Raw genomic sequence first — 19,022 nt, 5'->3', positions numbered from 1 at the left:
GTGTGGCCCTAAAAAAAGACAAAAAAAAAAAAGTATTTTTTATCAAAAACATTATTAACAGTTAATATTATAATAATAATGATAACATTATTATTCTGCAGGCCACAGAATGCAGTAAAATATTTCCAATACTTACATCAAATAAAGAACTCATATCCAGTATATATACAGAACTCTCTCATATAAATAAGAAAAATACAAAAAGCCCAATAAAAAAAGAACAAATACCTTGAAAAAGCCCTTTCCAAGAGAGACTATCCAAATAGGTCTGTAAAAATGAATAGGTGCTTAACATTAATACGTCATGAGGGTATTGCCAATTAAAACCGCAATGAACTACCACTGCACACATGCTAAAATGAAACATACTGATAATACTGCATACTGGCAAACATAGAGGAAGTGAAATTGCCTTATACTGATGGGAGGAGTACAACCATTTTGGAAAATTGTTTGAAGTATATTCTAAAGTTTAGCAAGGAAAGAAGTATAGTTGAATTTGGATATAAATAAATATGTAGGTATGGCAGGGACTGGAAGTTAAAAGTGTTCTGATTAATGGTCTTTAGCTTTTACTTATATGTGTTATCTGGTCAGTTTACTGGATTTCTTCTTTACTAGCTATGAAAGTTTTTTGGTTAATTCCTTTAGATTTTCTAGATAAAGACTCACATTATCATTGGATAATTAAAATTTAGTATTAGATTAAACAACAATTATACTCAAACCTTTTCTTATCGTACTGCTTTGGCAAGGATGTAAGAACAGTATTGAGTAAGGATATTACTAATAAGAATCTTATATTGTTCTTGTCTTGAGTGGGAAATTTTGAAATGTTTCACTGTTAAGTATGAAGTTTGTTGTAGATTTATGGTAGATACTCTTCAAATAAGAAAGAATTTTGCATGTATTTCCACTTTTCTAAGAGTGGTTTTTATACAAAAAAAGAATGTGAATTTTTTTTTGGCCGCACCCATGGAAGTTCCTGGGCCAGGGGTCGGATCCAAGCTGCAGCTGATACCTATACCATAGCTGCAGCAAGGACAGATCTTTAACCCAGTGAGCCACAGTGGGAACTCCTGGATGTGAAATTCTATTAATGCCTTTTACCATCTATTGGAATGAGATGAAGTGTTTATCTTTATTAATGCAATGCTTTGCATTACTAGGTTTCCAATTTTATCCTTTTTTTGTGTTTTCAAAACAGAGCCAACATAATCACAACTAGCATGGTGTCTGTGTGTAATGAATTAAATATTTCATTATTTCGTTAAAATTCTATCAAAAGTTCATGTTGATATACAGTTTAAGGTTTCCCTTTTTTATTCTAGCATGTCCACCTTCATAATTATATACCTGCTTTATGGAGTGAACTGGAAAGTGACACATCTCTTAAAGCCTTTAAAGAGTTCAGATAGCAAAGAAACTGTATGTCTTTGAAGATGAATTCTGTAGAATTAATCTTTAAATCTGTCTAATTTTAGTGACTTTTTCAGAGGGAAGATTTTTCTTTTCAATAAATTTTTCTGTTTCTTCCATGTCTATTGACCTTTCTAGGCTTACAGGCATTAAAAATTTTTTTTGTTAGTCTATATATTTTCCTAGCAAATAATGATTTGATCTGGACTTTCAAATTTAGTAGTAAGTGTGGTATATAATATACTTTTATGATCTTTAAATTTTCCTAAGTATCTGCAGTTATGTACTTATCCTCTTTTATATTTTCTTTTCTTTCTTGACCATTATGTCAAAAGTCTGTTTTTTTTTTTTTTAAGGAAAAAGAATTTATTAGGTCTATCTTAAATAATTCATTGTTTTTCAATTATCTTTATTAATTCCTTCCTTCTATTAAAAGTTATTTTGCTTTTTTGCACTTCTAGCTCCCTCATTATTTTCATTTGAATTAGGTTTTTCATTTGACTTTTGCCTTAGCTCAGCACACTATATTCAGTTTTTTATTTCTTTCTCTGTTTTATTAACTCAGGTAAAATGTACATATAGTGACGTGAAGAGCCCTTTAGGGTGCAATTTGATAGGCTTTGATAAATGCCCACAGTCATATGATATATAAGAGACTTCTGTCTTCCCAGACAGTCAGTTGCTACCATCCCATTCATAACAACTGTTCTGATTTCTCTTGCTTTACACAAATGTGTCTGTACTTAAACTTCATATAAAGAGCCAGCAAATGCTTTGAAGTTCCTTGGTTAGGACTCAGTCCTACTTGTTCTTTTTTATGGCCAAGTAGTATTCCATTGTGTATATATACCACATCTTCCTGATCCAATCATCTAGTCCTACTCATTCTAAAACTTATTTTCTGTGGCTTGCCGATTTTTCTTCTGAGGCATCCTTCCTTTTTCGTGAAAATATCATGAGTGTGTGCCTGAGTGATTTTCTTAACTTTCTTCATTTCTGTAGAATTTTAAGGGTCCGAAGACCTCTTTTCACTTTTTATGTATTGTTTCTGTCTTTTCCCATACCAGCTGGCAGTGTTTTTTATTAATACAATTCCTCTGAAAGCTTTGTGGAAACCCTGGGAATCACAGAGATCAACTCTGCTGGACAAAAGCTACTTTCACGAATTTTTTTTGAGAAAATCTCTCTTGGGATTTTGCTGAGGAACAACACCCTTAAACTGCCTAGAAGCACTAATATTTATTTTGGAGGATCTCTTAGGTACACCCTTGAAATGTTTAAAGGGTATTTTAAAAAATGCAATGCTGGGAGTTCCCATTGTGGATCAGTGGGTTAAGAACCCAACTAGTACTTGTGAGGATGCAGGTTTGACTCCTGGCCTCACTCAGTGGGCTAAGGATCCTGCATTGTTATGAGCTGCAGTGTAGGTCACAGAAGTGGCTCAAATCTGGTGTTGCTGTGGCTGTGGTGTAGGTGGGCAGTTGTAGCCCTGATTCGACCCCTAGCCTGGGACCTTCCATGTGCCACAGGTACGGTTCTAAATAGTAAAAAAAAAAAAAAAAAAAAAAAAAAAAAAAAAAAAAAAATGCAATACTATACTGAGGTAGCATCTTTGATATTTCTGAGGTTTTAACAAAGAATATTATACCCATATCCTCAGCTCATCTTTTGAAGTTTTCCTAGCAATGCCTTGGACTTGACCTTTGCTCAGGAACCATTTCTTAATTTTGGCATCTTTTGCTGTCTAGAGAGGCTGAGAATTTTCAAAACCATGAATTCCCAAGTTTAGTAGTCCTTTCTTTAGTATATCTTTCACCTTTTACATTTCCTATAAATATTATAGGCACTTTGCCAGTAAATATCTCCAGTTAGATCACCCAGTACATTGAGTATATTTTTTATTGTCCACACTATGGCAAGTGACAGTATTGCTAAACCATCTCTCACTACATAACAAAATCCTCTTCTCTCCAATTTTCAGGGTTCAACGAACTCTGAAATTGCCATGTTTGTAGACTAAAAGTGGTTGAATGTTGGAAATTTCTTATAGTTCAACCTAATAGATACCTCATCTCTGTTAGTTTTGTCACTGGGAGTGATTACTGAGAGTTGGCTTCTATTTAGGATGTTCTCAGCCTTGCCTACAACTGGAATTGCCCTGGGGAGATTTTTAAAAATCATGATGCTGAGGTTGCTCCCCAGAGCAATTAGATCAGACCCTCAGGAGGTTCAACTCAGGCCTCGTTAGTTTCAAAACTCCAACCAAGGATTCCAACATGTGCCCATGTTTGAGAACCATGGATTTAGGTTATGCATGTAGCTTACCTTCTGGGACAAGACTATCCAAATATCACTATGACTAAGTTATCTGGGACAGATAACTGATCCTCCAGCCTTAACATTGACTGGAGAGTTAAAAACTTGAATGTTAGAACTCCCGTTTTAGAGAGTTTAGTATTTCACATTCAACTGAGGTAAATTCTGGAATAAGTTGTTCTGAAGGTAGGAAATTAGAACAGCTGCTCCATCACCCTGTGATTAATTAATTTCCCTTATGTTATCCTCTAGTGCCTAGGATTTTAAAGGGTCCCTGGAGGACTAATGGAAAATTCACTTTTTTTTTTTTTTCCTTTTTCACCTGTTGGAACAGTGGCTGCCTTAATTTTGTGGACCTTGTTGTCATACTTTTCCCTTTTACTTTTCAGAAAATTCATCTGGTGTGGACTACTAGTTGGCTCCTCTCTTGACTTTCCGGTCCTGCTATGGATTTGTTTTTTATATTTCTTTTGTCATTACATTGTTACGGAAGAAAAGAGAGGTGCTATTATGTGTTCAGTCAGTTAACACTTACTGAGTACCTACTATGTGCCACCTTCTTTTCTAAGAGCCCTCCATCTATCAGGTCATTCAAGCGGCTTGTGAGGAAGGTGTCATTATAGGCATTCTCAGGGTTCTCCAGAGAAATAGAACCAGTAGAGAACAGATTTACTCATTGGCTCACATGATAAGGGAAGCTGACAAGTCCCAAGATCTGCTGTTGGTGAGCTGGAGACACAGCAGTGTAACAGCAGAACAGATGGTATGGTTCAGGTCCAAGTTTAAAGACCTGAGAACCAGGAGAGCAGATAGTGGAAGGTCTAATCCAAAAGTCAGCAAGCTTGAGAGTCAGGAAGGATCAATGTCTCAATTTGAGTCCTAAGGAGGAAAAAACCTTGTCTCAATTCAAAGGCAGGGAGGCAGGAGGACTTCTCTCTGACTCAGGGGAGGACCGGCCCTTTGGTTCTGCTCAGTCCTTCAACTGATTGGAGACCTGCCCACATTAAGGAGGGCACTCTGCCTTGCTCACTCTTACCAATGGAAATGCTAATCCCATCTAGAAACACACTCACAGAAACACTCAGGATGATATCTGACCAAATAGCTAGGCACCGTGGGACCCAGCCACCTTGACACATAGAATTGACTCTCACATGTTCATCTTGTTTTATAGATGAAGAAACCAAAACGTGTGAGAAGTTAATTAACCCAACCCAAGCTCATGCAGCTGCTGAGTGATGGAACTGGGATTCAAACCTAGTGAGTCTGGCTCAAGAGTACATGTTCTTAACACTACGTAGATTGCCTCTCTAACCATAATGCTGAGTTTTATGTGCACTGTAGGGTAGGTTAGAGTAGAGCAGGGAGTTTGGGAGCATGCTGACTGTTTGGGACAGTGGCTATAAGTGAGGAGAAAGAGAAAGTTCACCAGGGAAAAGGGAGAAGGTGGCCCCACACACTGAGAGCCCAGGGGAGGCCGTAGAGCTGGGATTAGTCATGCAAAGCTTTCCAAACCAGAGCTCTCAGGGCTGACCATACTTTCAGAATGGGGATGGACCTGTTTTCTAGGTGCTTTCTTCTTTGCAGTCCCTTGAATAGAACTACAGAGCTTTTATTCTTTAAGGGCTCTATTGTCAATACTTAAGAATGGGCAAGGATACAGGGATGAGAGATATTAAAAAAGAACTGTAGGATATAAAAAAGCTCTGGAAACTTATAGCATTCTCATAAGAAATTATCCTGTTTCTGACTCTTTCTCTCTGTTAGTTACTGGGAGGCCTGATAGTTCCCTGCTCTCTTTATCATTTTGTGAGGGTGAAACTCATCAAACCTCTCCCTCAGTCCACTGGATTCTTTTTCTTTTATTTTATTTTATTTGGTCACACCAGGACATGTGGAAGTTCCCGGGCCAGGGATTTAACCTGCTCCACAGCAGCAACCTAAGCTGTTGCCGCAATGATGCTGAATCCTTAACCTGCTGTGCTGCAGGAGAACTCCTACTGGATTCTTTAGACCAGCAAATTTATACATTCTAAAAAAATATTATTTTTTAATAGAAATATTTTAATTTTTAAATTAAATAAAAGTTTTATTTTATTTTTTGTCTCTTATCTTTTTAGGGCTTATTTTGTTTTAAAATTTTTAAGATATTATGGTCTATCTCAGGAGATTGGATATAGTTCCCTGTTCTATACAGTAGGGCCTTATTTAGACCAGCAGTTTTAAAATGTTAGTGGCATAATTTTTTTCCAGACAAAATTTTACTCAGTATCCTAATATGCAAAACATATAAAGGCAGCATTTTATAAGTATAAACTTATTTAATAAATTCATACTTGTACATTTTCTAAATTATTACAGATCAATCAAAGAGTAGTGAATCTCTTTTGAGGAACATAAAAATTGGAAATCATGGTAATGGCTAACATTTGCAGTCTTATACAATTCTCAATATCCAACTTATTTCTGTAATCTGTTTTGGATATAGAATATCATGAAAATCCTGATTCAAACAGACAAGTAGCTTACTTTGCAATATCAAGATTCTCTTCAATCAAACTGATCCAATATCATTAAAGAGGATTTGTAGGACATTTTTGTTTCAAAGTTGAATCACCAACAACTAACAGAAAGTTCACTTCCTTATCATAAATATAAAAGTCATTCAATAAACACTCCACCCGTGCAATAAATGTTAAGCCTATCAATTTTATAACAGTCACATGATGAAAAGTTTTCCGATTTTACTTGTTATTGCATATTAATTATAACTCAGTACAAGCTGAATAAATATGTCTGAACCTTGTTCAAAGCTATATAAAAGAGCCCAATGAAGAACCAACCACCTAGCAGGCATAAAATCATTGTTTGCTGAATGAATGAATGAATGAATGAACAAACTTGCCTGGTCTCTCATGGAGTATTGGATTATATATACATTTTTGTTTTTACTTTTTGATTTTTACTTGTGCATATTTGAATTTTTAAAAGATCAATGCAGAGCTACAGACCTCATGATAAATGGCTCTTTTAAAAGATGTTCAACTATATCCCCAAATCTGTCAATAGAAGTTTTTCTCCAAGGTCTGCACGAAAACAAGTCAACAAGGCAGAAGGAAGTTCACCCATTGGTTGGTATCGGTATCAAAGTTAGCACAGAACGTATTCAAGATTGTGTTGAGTCTTGGGAGTTCGTTGCGGCTCTGCGGGTTATATCTGAACCAGACTAGTATCCATGAGCAGGATGACGGGTCTATCCCTGGCCTTGCTCAGTTGGTTAAGGATTTGGCATTGCCGTGAGCTGTGGTATAGGTCGCAAGTGCAGTTTGGATCCTGAGTTGCTGTGGCTGTGGTGTAGGCTGGCCGCTGCAGCTCCGATTCTATCCCTAGCCTGGGAACTTCCACATGCTGCAAGAGTGGCCCTGAAAAGAAAAGAAAAAATAATTGTGCTGAGTCTTATTAGAGTTTAAAAAAATCATATTATAAATTTAAGTCAGAACATTTATGAAACCCAAAACATGTCAAGGAACTCAGGGTACCCTGGGGTTCCAAGGATCTCAGTGGGAAACTACTCCTGAAGTGTATATAAGCCACTTTGTCCACGAAGGCCCTCTCTCCAGGCTGTGTAGCTCTGAAGCCAGTTAAGGCTCGGGAAGGGTAGTGATGAGAAACCATTCCATTGCCCCCATCTTGGTTGGATGAAATTACCCATAGATTACTAAGGTCATTACGATTTCATGACTGATGTTTTTTTTTTTAAATCTCTATGTGCCAGGCACTGTTCTAATAACTTCACAATTATTTACTCACTCATTTAGTTCTTTTTTTTTTTTTTTGTCTTTTTGTCTTTTCTAGGGCCACTCCCGTGGCATATGGAGGTTCCCAGGCTAGGGGTCTAATCAGAGCTGTAGCTGCCGGCCTGTGCCAGAGCCACAGCAGTGCAGGATCTGAGCCTCATCTGCCACCTATACCACAGCTCACAGCAACCCTGGATCCTTAACCCACTGAGCAAGGCCAGGGATTGAACCCACAACTTCATGGTTCCTAGTCAGATTCATTAACCACTGAGCCACGATGGGAACTCCTCATTTAGTTCTTGAAACAATAGGTATTATCATTGCTATTCCCATTTTACAGGGGAAGGGGCAAATTTAGAGGGGACACATGGCAGGGCAATGGCAGAGCCGGGATTTGTCCTGTGGGGGCTACCTCCAGAGCCTGTCCACAGAACCACGATCCCACACTGAGGATGATGGGCTTCCTGAAGGCAACTTGTTGGCTAAGAGGAGAAATTTGCAGCCTCATGTTCATTTTCATCTTATTTCTTTATTTTGAGTTCAGTGATAATAATAATGAAAAAAATGCATTGACGTATATTGGTCCAAATAATTTGGTAGACTCAGGGCTGTGTTTGTGATCAAAATGGTCAGCATGTCAATCTCAAATGCCAGTTCCAGTGAGGTATCATTTAGAAATTCTTTAAGGGTGTTCCCTAGTGGCCCAGTGGTTAAGCATCCAGTGTTGCCACTGCTGTGGCATGAGTTTGATCCCTGGCTTAGGGGCTTCCACATGCTGTGGGAGCAACCAAAAAAACCAACCAACCAACCATCCAACCAAACAAAATATATATATCTTTAAAGGTATCCCACTTACTTGAAGAAAAGATTAATATTCGAGATTTTATTTTTATTCAGTGTAGATAAATTAAAGACACATTAAATGTTCTTTTGTCAGCAAAGAGTTGTGATTACTCTGTCCTTATAACCATTGTTTTGATTTAAACTATTTGGAAAACTGTTCACACAGCCTGCCTTGAAACAGTGTGGCCTTCTGCTGGCTCCAGGGTGAACAGAAGCACAGAATCCCATTATGCCGCTGAGAGGATGACTCCAGAACATGATTTTGTTATTCTTAAGGTTCTGGTTAACACAAAAATACAAAATTTAAAAAATTATGTAGAGATTTGGGAGGATACAGAGACTACATCCGAGGACAGCCCCACACCTAGATATCCTGGGATTCTGGTTTGAGAAGCACACACTTCACATCGTTCCCTTGCGTCTCAGCTTTGCAAGTGATGGCCTGACCCCAGCTCCATGGAAAGAGATGGGAAAAGCTTCTGTATCCACATAATGTAATTCATCTCCTTTACTGGGAGGGCAGCAACACTGAAGTTCACCTTCTAGTAAGGAAGCAGCAGAAGTGCTGTGGGAGTCAGACAGGAGCTGGCAGATGAAGGTGGCGGTGTCTCCATGGGCCCATCTGCCAGACCAAATGTCAAAGGATGCCTTTTGCTCTGCAGCTGCGTAGAAAGAGGGTGTCTTCACTCACCACCCCCAAGTCAAAGAACACATGGAGTTTTGACTTGAAGAGGCAGCAGAGAGGCATCTGAACTTTATTATTATTTTCTTTTTAATTACTATTTTTCTTAACTGAGCTGGAAGGGGTACTTCTGTTTGATCATCTGGGAGGCCCTAATTTATAACGGGCATTCAGAAGTGCACACTCCTCTGTGGCATCTCAAAGTTTGCTTCGTTTATGCCACCCTCAGCCCAGTGGCTTGCTTATACCTGATCGGAGCCTTCAACTTGCTCAGCCTAAGGTCTCATGTGCCACCCTTGGGACCCCTTGAGTAAAACTGAGCCAGAATGCAGGGAAAAGCCCAGCAGCTCCCTCCCTACCACTTCCATCCCCCAGGAGTCTCCTAATTGCCATCGTAGTCTAGTCACTGGGTCCACAGATTGCCTGGCTTCAGATCTCACTTCCCATGTCTGGCTTCTGGCCTCTACCATCATGTTCAATCTCTGACAGTTTGCCTTCGACTTCAGATCTTCCTGGCTCTCGCCAAAAAAAAAAAAAAGAAAAAAAAAATTCCACCACTGCCCCTTTGTGGTTTCCTAAAGCACATCTTCCCTGTCTTTGGTCATGCTATGTCCCTGTTGGAATATTCTTTCTGGTGGAAATGAAAGAATCCTGTCTAATATTTCTCCTTCCCACTCCGAGGCTGGGTTGGATGTCTCCATTCCATATTCCCATAATACTACCTTCTGTTACAATCATCTTCTTAAATGTCTGTCCCGCCCACTCAACTTTGAGCCCTTTTTCTTCCTCAGTATCCAGCGGAGTGTCTGGCGTGCAGTAGCGAGTACCTAATAGGTGTTTGTTGGATAAGTGAATGAATGAATGAATGAATGAATAAAAACCTGTCTTACTTCACTTAGTATGGGCTTCGTAGGTGCAAACCATTACATTTATAATGGATAAGCCATGAAGTCCTCGCACTGTACAGCACAGGGAACTATATCCAATCTCTTGAGACAGACCATGAGGGAAGATAACTTGAGAAAAACAGTGTATATGTACAGGGAGTTCCTGTTGTGGAAGAGCTGAACCTGACTAGCATCCATGAGGAGGATGGAAGTTTGATCCCTGGCCTCGCTCAGTGGGTTAAGGATCTGGCTTGCAGTGAACTGCGGTGTAATCCGCAGATGCAGCTCAGATCTGGCATTGCTGTGGCTGTGGTGTAGGCCGTCAGCTAAAGGTCCGATTTGACCCCTAGCCTGAGAACTTCCATATGCCATGGGTGTGACCCTAAAAAGACCAAAATAAATAAACAAATAAATACAAAACCTCCAACAATGTGTGTGTGTGTGTGTACATATATATATATATATATATATATATATATATATATATATTTACATATATATATGTACGACTGGGTCACTTTGTTGTACAGAAGAAATTGGCACATTGTAAATCAACTATATATTAATAAAAAAAGCAATACAAAATAAAAATAAATCAATAAACTGTCTTAACCGAAGAGGCCCCAGCTTCTTGAGCATATCTAAGTCTCTCAAACCAGGCAAGGAGACTCCAACCTCATTCTGATCTATTTCATTATCTCCTCTCTATCAAGCCCCCAGGCCCATTGCACAGGCTTATCTCAACAGGAACAGCCTGGTCTGTTCACCTTCACTCTCCTATAACGAAATACACTTGAATAATCATGACGATGTTGAGGAAAATACCTACTACAAAAGTAATCCCATTCATTCCTATAGCATTTCATATTTTAGACTGTTTTAATGTGAATTATCTTATTTAATGTCACAGGCTTTTAAAATGCCTATTTAATTTAAATAAATGGGAAGTTTCTATTCTGTCTTCACAGAGCAGAAGCTGTCCAAGGTCCAAGGAGGTTAAAGTAAGTGGCCCGGTTCACAGGGGAGGCCATGTTTCATGACTCCTTATTTTGGTTTTATTTCAGTGGAATCACACCACATTGACAAATGGGAGACAGGTTCTTAGCTCTTTGTCTAAATAATGTGCATTGCTTATTTGGATCATTTCCATGAGAGTGATCCCCAGCTTTCTAAAATATAAATATCACTTGTTTTCAGCTAAAAAAAATCTTTATAATGGAAGATTTGGCACAGAACAAAGAAGTAAAGAGAAAAAAAAATCAAATCCCTCTGCTAATATTTGCCAAGCTGATTTCATTTATCTCCATGTCCTGCTGCCATTTTTTAACGTAATTAAACACCAAAACCATTATCAATAGTTTCATAACAAAATCTGGGGCCCAGATTGTGTTCAAATTTCCCCTGTTACCCCAACAATTTACTTTTCTATTTGTTTCAGACGCTAGTCGAGGATCATACACTGCATTTGCTTGATAGCTCTTTAAACTCACAAGAGTTCTCTCTCTTTTTTTTTCTTTTTTAAGTTATTTTGCCATTTTTTGATTGTTGAGAAAATGGAGTCATTTTTCTGCTGGAATTTTCCACATCCTGAGTTTGGCTGATTTCATCTTTCTGGTGTTGACTGAAAAAACTGCACAGCCTGAAAGTTGAGAGTTAAATTTTATTTGGGGCAAAATTAGGACTTAAACCCAGGAGACAGCATCTCAGGATAGCCCTGACAAACCGCTCAGAGGAGGTGAGGAGGGAAGCTAGGATGTATGAGTTTTTGCAACAAAGGGAATGTAATAGGAACAAAAGGTTTATAGAAAACCGGTTTCTATGGGAAGATATAAAGGTCTGGGCTTGCTGGAATCACTCCTTTGCTGTGCACCTCGGCAGGGGACCAGTCTTCTTTCTTGCCTTCCTGAGTTCCCTCAGGGCTCACTGGCCCACCCTTGGGAGTGACTGCATTCACAGATGACCGTCACATTTTTTGTTTTGTCCACTTAACTACAGCCCAGAAGGCAGTATTTCAGACAGTTCTGAAATACTGACCCCCCAAATAAAGGTGAAATAAAGAAATAAATGATGAAGGTAAAGGGGAGGTGTGTGCAACCATGTATACATTTTACAAAGTTTGCTGCCTGCCGGGTCTTCTGAAGGTTGCTATGGGTCAGGAGGAACAGACATCCCCATGAAGCATTTTAGTGTTTTTTTCTAGATATGAAGAGATGCAAGAAATTGGGCCTATAAAAATCTTCTGCTAAAAATATCTGACTCTCCGAAGACCTGTTCTTCCAGTTTTCCTCGAGTACAGAGTGCCTCACTCCTGGTCTCCACCCGAGCTCCGCTCAGAGGGTGCTGCAGGTTGGCCGCTGCAGTGGCTCATGATTTAATCCACGTAGAGGCAGATGGCAGGTGCCAATCTCCAGTTCACAGTGGTGTCATTGAATATGTTCCTCGATCCCTCTTTTTTCAGAAACACTTTTTAAACATAAAAACATTAATCGATTTCCTTCTTCCTTGTCTTAGTCAGCTCAGACTACCAAACACAATTCCATAGACTGAGCGGCCTAAACAACAGGCATTTATTTTTTCACAGTTGTGGAGGCTAGAATTCCAAGATCAGGGTGTTAATGTGCTTGGGCAATAGTGAGACAGCTGCTTTCTTACTGTGTGCTCACATGATTTTTCTTCAGAGAATGCCTGTATATATAGAGAGAGAGGCATTACTCTTCCTATAAGGGCACTAATCCCACTGGGTCCTACCCTGGTAACCTACTCTAAACCTAATTATCTCTGAAAGGCCCCACCTCAGAATGTTATCTCATCAGAAGTTAGGGTTTACAGACATCCTGTCGTGGCTCAGTGGTTAACGAACCCAACTAGGATCTGTGTGGATGAGGGTTCGATCCCTGGCTTCACTCTGTGGGTTAAGGATCTGGCATTGCCCTGAGCTGTGGTGTAGGTCACAGACATGGCTTGGATCCCACGGTGCTGGGGCTGTGGCACAGGCTGGCGGCTACAGCTCCATTTCGACCCCTAGCCTGGGAACTTCCATATGCCTCAGGTGCGGCCCTACAAAGACAAAAAATTAAAAGAAGATAGGGCTTTAACATGTGAGCTGGGGAGTGGGTGGGTGGAACACAAACATTCATCTTTAACATCCTTCAAGCCCGGCCCACAATCCACACACACAGAAGCAGCTGCTTTTTCTTGCATGTTCATTGAGAAAATTAAGAATGATGAAAAGCCATGGTGAATTCAATAATGCTATAATCTAAAATTGAATATTATTAATATTAATATTCAATAGTATTACATATATTTAATTTTAATGAAGTCCAGTTTATCAATTCTTTCTATCATGGATCATGACTTTGTTGTTGTATCTGAGAGTCATGTTCAAATCCAAGGTCATGTAGATTTTCTCCTATGTTACCTTCCAGGAGTTTTACAGTTTTGTGTATTGCATTTAGGTCTGTGATCCATTTTGAGTTAATTTTTGTGAGGGTGTAAGATATGTGTCTAGATTTTTTTTTTTTTTTTTTTTTTTGGTATTTGGGTGTCCACCTGTTCCAATGCAATTTGTTGAGAAGACTCTCTTCTCTCCATTGTATTGTCTTTGCTCCTTTGTCAAAGTTGGGTTGACTATATGTTGATCTATTTCTGGATTCTCTATTCTGTTCCATTGAAGTATCTATTCTTTCACCAATACTATACTGTCTTGATGACTATAGCTTTATAATAAGTTCTTAAGGCGGGTGGTATCAGTTCTCCAACTTTTTCTTCTCCTGCAATATCATGTTGGCTATTCTGGGTGTTTTACCTCTCCAAGTAAGCTTTAGAATAAGTTTGTCAGTATCCCCCAAATAATGTGCCAGGCTTTGATTGTAATTGCATTGAATTTATAGATTGAGTTGGGAAGAACTGATATCTTGATAATATTGAGTCTTCCTCCTCAGAGACATGGATTATCTCTCCATTTACCTTAATTTCATCCATCAGAGTTTTGTGGTTTCTTCTCATAGATCTTAGACATATTTTGTTAGATTTATATCTAAGCATTTCATGTTTTGGGGGTGCTAATGTAAATGGTGTTGTGTTTTTTAATTTCAATTCCCACTTGTTCATTGCTAGTATGTAGGAAAGCAATCGACTTTTGTATATTAATCCTTTATCCTTCAAACTTGCTATAATCACTTATTAATCACTTATTAGTTCCATTAGTTGTTCTGCTTTGTTTTTTAATTTGGTCAGTTCTTTTGGATTTTCTACATAGATGATTGTCATGTGTGAACAAAGACAGTTTTCTTTTGTCCTTCTTAATTTGTGTGTCTTTTATTTCCTCATCTTGTCTTACTGTGTTAGCTAGGATTTCCAGTGTGATATTGAAAAGCAGCTTTTAGACAGTATCTGTGGTACAGAGATGTCAGGGGTTCCTGAAGTCATTTAATGCCCCCGCCCCTTACCTCCGCCAGAGGCCACTAGCTTTAGAACAAGTTAGTAACTACAATTGTGACATGGAAATTACTGATAATAACTTAATGTGCTGCTCCTTTTAGAGGAGTTTGTATTAAACAGGAGAAAATGCTTCAGGAAGATTTTGATTTGAGTCCAATCTGTAAGGCTTGTGGGATTCTTGGGATTTCCTATCTGCTCTTTCTCTACAGTGGGTTTAGACACTCCGCTTAAGGTGAGAGTTAGGGGGAGGCCACTTGAATGGAGTTTCCAAACAGGTGTTTCTTAGATATTGATTCCTTGAGGCTGTGGGACAGCTAGAGCCTTTAGGCCAGCTGTCTATGGCCTAGAAAAATCTCTAACAGGATCCTAAATGCCGACCTAGTTAGCCCAGTCTGCTTTGTCTACATCACTCTTTTATCTCTGTACTTTGTCTTTAAAAGTTTTGGAGGCATTGTGGCAATGCTGTGCATGAGAAGGTGTTTTTGTAACTTAAGGAGTTATTGCCCTGAATTTTCCTGGACAAGAGCCTGGAGTGTCTGACGTAGGAGGCAGTGATGGAATTCATGTCCTCTTGGTTCAGCCAAGGTCGTTGTCCTTGTGTGTGAAGAGGGAGGCTTTTAGATTACTGGCCAAATTTTCTCAGAAGTTTGAGGATGCAGGTTGAAAGGTTTTATTGGTAAGATGTTGCAGATATATTGGGGGCTATTCGTTAAAATGCACACTGGCCCAAGGCAGTAATAGAAGGAGTTACTTTCTGAGTTTTTCAGTTGAGTGATGAGTAGGTTCACCATTTAGTTGTTGAGAGTTGCACTCCTTCACTGGAATTTGGTAAATACTGGCTCTACTGCTGTTCCTCTATCTTATTTTTCCATAACACCTAGAAACTATCCTTCAGACCCACCATAGGGAATTTTGGAAGAGTCACAGTAGCAACCTAGAAACACCGCACTGAGAGGCACAATTCCGAGCCTGTAAGGAGAGAGTACCGAGATGAGGAAATGCCACAGGCTTTGGCAACAGAAGAGGTCCCATGATCTTCAGGAAGCTGTTCTAGAATTCACAGCTGCCTAAAAAATTATATGGAGAAATTCTCCATAATCTCCCCAAATTTAGCACTAATAATAGGAAGAAAGCCTGTTGGTATTTTACCATGACTTTACTGATCAATCTGTCTCTGTGCACATGTATGTAAATGCTGCCTTTTGCAAGGCTTACCAGAAGAAGTGTAAGTTCTAGAAATGAACTAAAGAAAAGACTTGCTTTTGCAAAACAGCTTGGGACCAAGGTCATTCTATAAGGGATTTCTGCCTTTTCTTTTTCAGTGGAAATTAGCAATTTATCTTAAAGTTGTTGAAGAGCTGATTTATTTATTTGCATAATGATAAAATGATAAAATGTGCCAGCCATTTCCCCTCTCTGCTATTATCAATGAATAGAGATACACAAAACCTCAGGAAAAAGACATAAAAAGCACTCATGCATACCTTTGGATCACTTTTATAAACCAGTCAGCCTCACCAAATGAAATAAAAATATATTTCTATGAAAATCTCAAGCAATTAACATGTCCTGTTTAAATGCATGCTAAGCAATGTAACTACTTCTTTCTTCTTGTGTGGCATCTGCTTATTATGTAATCTTAACACACAGAAATACATGCTTCTTTTCCTCTAATATCTGTGTTTAACTACTCCATAGACAGCTCAACATTGACACAGGAAAAGGAAGCAGTTCCTGATAACTTATTGGATATGGGGATTGGGATAAAGACATTCAAGATAACTCCCTGGTTCTATAAAAGCCACTGACTGAGATAGGAGAAACCCCCAATACTCAGTTGCCTTTTACTATTAAACACCTTCAGAACAGAGCAAAATTTGTATGACTGGTTTTAAGATCTGATACCACATTAAGTTAAACAAATTTGTTAAATATTTTCTAAAACCCAGGCATAATAGAAAGAACTGCTGAACTCACTATTGCAGGAGCTTGAGGCTGGGGGTTCCTGGAGGAGTTGGGATAATGGAGAGCATCATCGAAGTATCAATTACTGTTCCATTTGTGGCCTTTTCTTCTATTAGTCTGACTTTTCTTCCTCCCTATCTCCTGCTTAATTACCCATGTTTCCACTTTCAGATTTGAGTTTACAAAAAGAGTTGACTCAGAGATTCAGAGAATTGATTTATTCTTTATGAGTCAGAGTAAACGCAAAAAAAAAAAAAAGGAAAGAAAGAAAACTAAAGGAAGAAGTGAAGAATTAATAAGAGAAAGAAAGGAAAGGCTAAATACCACATGCAATTAAACTTAAAATATAAAACCTCCCTTTGACTGTAACCATGGGCCCTGGCAAGTCAAATGGGGGCAGGGAGAATGGATATTCAGGGGGATCGGAAACAATTCCTAAGTGTTAAGAGACAATTCTGCTGGAGGACATCTTAAACCCATCAGATCCTACTTTCTTGCTTCTGAACCGTTGATAGGATTCCCCTAAGTGGTTGACCAAAGTTTCCTTCTCTCATTTAGTTTGCTTGGAGGAGCACTGGTAGGTGATGGTGTTGGCAGTACCAAGCCAGGCCAAGACGGTGGAGATGCTCCTGCCAATCACAGCAGTGCTACACTACTCCACCTCTGGCCCTAGTCTTTTTCTGGAACCTTCCTGCATCACTGATGTGCTCTTGGTCTATCTGAAGAGGGTACAGAAGGGGATAAGAGGACCTGGGTTCACCCTAGTATGAGGGTCCCCCTTGGTTACTTCCTCACCAGCTGGGAGCAGGAAAACAAGATGGTGTGTTCAGTGGGGGCCCAGCGGTCCTTCAGTCGACTTTGATGGAGTCCAACCACACCACCTTTGAGAACCCCTCCCCTGGCACAGTAGCCAAATCTGAACCATCCCGAACCAGGGCATGCGAGCTGTAGAATGCTGATTTGAAGTCAATCTTCATTTCTCCCAGGTCTCTGCTCTGTGTCACCTCTCTAGGCCCGCATGAACTATATTATATAAAAGATCAGCTCCCTCTTCACATCCAGGGACTCCCTTTAATTCTTACCTTGTTGTATTCACCTGACATTTTGTGTCTATGGAGGTTTTTTGGTTAATTTGGAAGAGGGTGGATTCGGTGGTTCCCTCACTGGAAGGGGGGGGGTCCTTGTTTTACTTACTTTATTACTTACTTTATTACTTTATTACTTACTTAAGATGTGCCTTGGGCATAGTAGTCAGAAATGTTTCCCGAATGAATGAACTAATAACACTGGAACATTTATTCAGGTTATTATTTCAGCTCACCTTACAGACAGGTAATTAAGGGAACAAGAAGCCCTGAAGAACCCTGCTGTGGAACTCCTATTTCCCTCACCTGACTGCAAAGGGTAAAACTGTCTTTCACTCTCATAGGGTCCAGGGCTGGGTGTGAGAATTAAGCTGACAAACACAAATTATCAAGAACAAATTATACAAATGATATTGCATTTTTTACACGTACATGCATGGGAGGCTTTATAAGAGAATGAAGATCTGAACAAGTGCCCAGAACAGGAAGCTTTTACACCTTCTTGTCAAGTATTGTCAAGACCAAAGTGTTGGGCTAGGGTAGTAAATGGTAAAGAAGTAAACAGGAAGATAAGAATTAGTTTAACAAGGTTTGTACAGACTTCTCAGCCCCCAATTCCCTGTTTTTTTCTTATCTTTTCTTTTGTACTTTTAGGGCTGCACCTGCAGCATATGGAGGTTCCCAGGCTCTGGGCTGATCTCTTTCAGGTAAGAATTGGGGGATGGGGGGGTGTCAAGGTGACCTTCCCGCTTCTGCCATTTTCTCGCGTTTTTTCAGCTTAAGATATTCAATATGCCAAGGTGCTGTAATTGGGGATAGTACATCCTGAACCCCGTCGCCACTCTGTACATTTTTACGCCATGAACTCAGGTTAATTTAATAGTAATAACAACCTATGCGTCTTTATTTGAATATTTCGAAGGTCTTTTTTTATTGTGTTAGCAAATCTATATCCTTTTCTGTTCTTTTTCTTGTCTAACACTCCTTTTCTTGTCTATCTACTCCTTGAATCTCAATGGCAGCTTTCCTACTGAGTCATAGGACTAACAAAAGTCAGCACGAGGATTGCACCCCCGCCTCCCACTGGCCAGTGCTTTGTCCACCAGGCATCAGGATCCCAGCAGTGTGGAGGAGCCCAGCTATACCACAACTCCTTCTCTGTCCCAGCCCTGAGATGCTGGTGGACTCAGGGACCTGCGAAAACCATCAGTCTATTCTTCCTTTATTTACTACAAAATATTTTTTGAGCCTCTACTAGTAGTTCATTAATAGAAACAAGGAAGCCATGTGGCCCTGATTTGGGGAAGCAAGCCATAAAAATCCTAAACTAGGCATTTTGAGCTTTAATTTACTATTGGACCCAAGTGGAAGGATCTCCTAGGCAGTGGGAGATAAAATGCTTAGGAGAAAGGCCAGCCCAGAAAATGAAGAGTTGGGCAGGATCCCACTAGGAAGGTGATGGATTTATAGGAATAAACATGCTTTCCATCTGGGTAGGTCTGAAAACCACCACCACCTGTAAGAAAGTTTCCAAAGAGAAGATTTTAAAAGTTATTTTACATACTAGGTATCTTCTAAAAAAGGT

This window comes from Sus scrofa, chromosome 9 (genome assembly GCF_054392235.1).
Source record: "Sus scrofa isolate SSC_HxYL_T2T_F1_AM1 chromosome 9, Sscrofa_HxYL_maternal_Yorkshire_Landrace_v2.0, whole genome shotgun sequence".
In the NCBI taxonomy this organism is placed as follows: domain Eukaryota; kingdom Metazoa; phylum Chordata; class Mammalia; order Artiodactyla; family Suidae; genus Sus; species Sus scrofa.
Note: the sequence above shows the minus strand (reverse complement) of the source record.